Raw genomic sequence first — 1232 nt, 5'->3', positions numbered from 1 at the left:
GATACCTCAGCAAGAGAGAGGGGGGGAAAGAAAAAGCTTTGAGTCAGCTACTGGTCTGTCATGGTCACAGCAAAGTCAAATGATTGTTTAACACTGAGAGTAAATCATAACAAGTCACAGTCAAATGTTTCACTGATAAGATGTCAAATAAATAAAGGAAGTAATATTAGAGAAACGTGAACAATCCAAAACTTACTTGTCAGTAAACTACTTTAAAAAACAAATGAACAAACTAATAAAAGTTATGGTTCACATCAGAGTCAATAAACAGAATGTAATCATCAGCAGCAGCTGCTTTGTAGGAAACTGCTCTCAAACTGCTTCTGACTCTGTGACCACCGCTCTGATGGTTTCAGGTAATGACACTCAAACTGATTATAGATCAGTTTAACACTGAGCAGCCACACTGTTGTTCCATATTATCTGCTGCCACCTTGTGGCTACTTCTGAGGCATGACATATAATAAAATATAATATAATATGACGTGATATGATATACAGTAATATATTATAATATATATATGTATCTATCTATCTATCTATCTATCTATCTATCTTTCTATCTATCTATCTATTTATCTACACAATACACTTCAAGAAAAGACAATAGAATAGACATCTTTTAGAGACCATCTCTTAGACAGCTGTCACCAAAGTATTAGTAAATTAGATTTTTTGGTAGTTTTCCCATGTGCCTGGTTTACAGAACAGATTTTCTTCAGTGGACTTTGTCGTAGTGTTTATGATTCACGCTCATAATGTTTCAAACGAAGGTCGCTCTCAAGCTTTATGATCATGTATACATTTGACTGTGATCTTAATATGTGTGTGTGTGTGTGTGTGTGTGTGTGTGTGTGTGTGTGTGTGTGTGTGTGTGTGTGTGTGTGTGTGTGTGTGTGTGTGTGTGTGTGTGTGTGTGTGTGTGTGTGCATAGAGCAAGGGAACTTTTGAACTCTCCCTTGAGATACTTTAACTATGGTTGGTTGATGTTTAAGAACAACCAGTGGCACAGGTTCACATCTGTGCTTTGTAAGCAGCTGTGCAGTCATGTGGAAACACACAACCTGGCCTAGATGTCAGTATCTCAGTGTGCATTAGTGCATATACACTCAGCAACTCTAATGGGTCCCAGTAGGTGCAGTATTGATATTAAGCCACATTTTGCACCCTTGTTGAAGGAGTAATCAAAAGCTCTGATAGTTTGAAATGTGCAACGCTGCTTGTCTTTATTG

The sequence above is a fragment of the Paralichthys olivaceus genome, chromosome 5, assembly GCF_024713975.1.
Source record: "Paralichthys olivaceus isolate ysfri-2021 chromosome 5, ASM2471397v2, whole genome shotgun sequence".
NCBI classification, from domain to species: Eukaryota; Metazoa; Chordata; class Actinopteri; order Pleuronectiformes; family Paralichthyidae; genus Paralichthys; species Paralichthys olivaceus.
The sequence above is the reverse complement of the archived record's forward strand: the minus strand, read 5'-3'. Positions refer to the sequence as shown.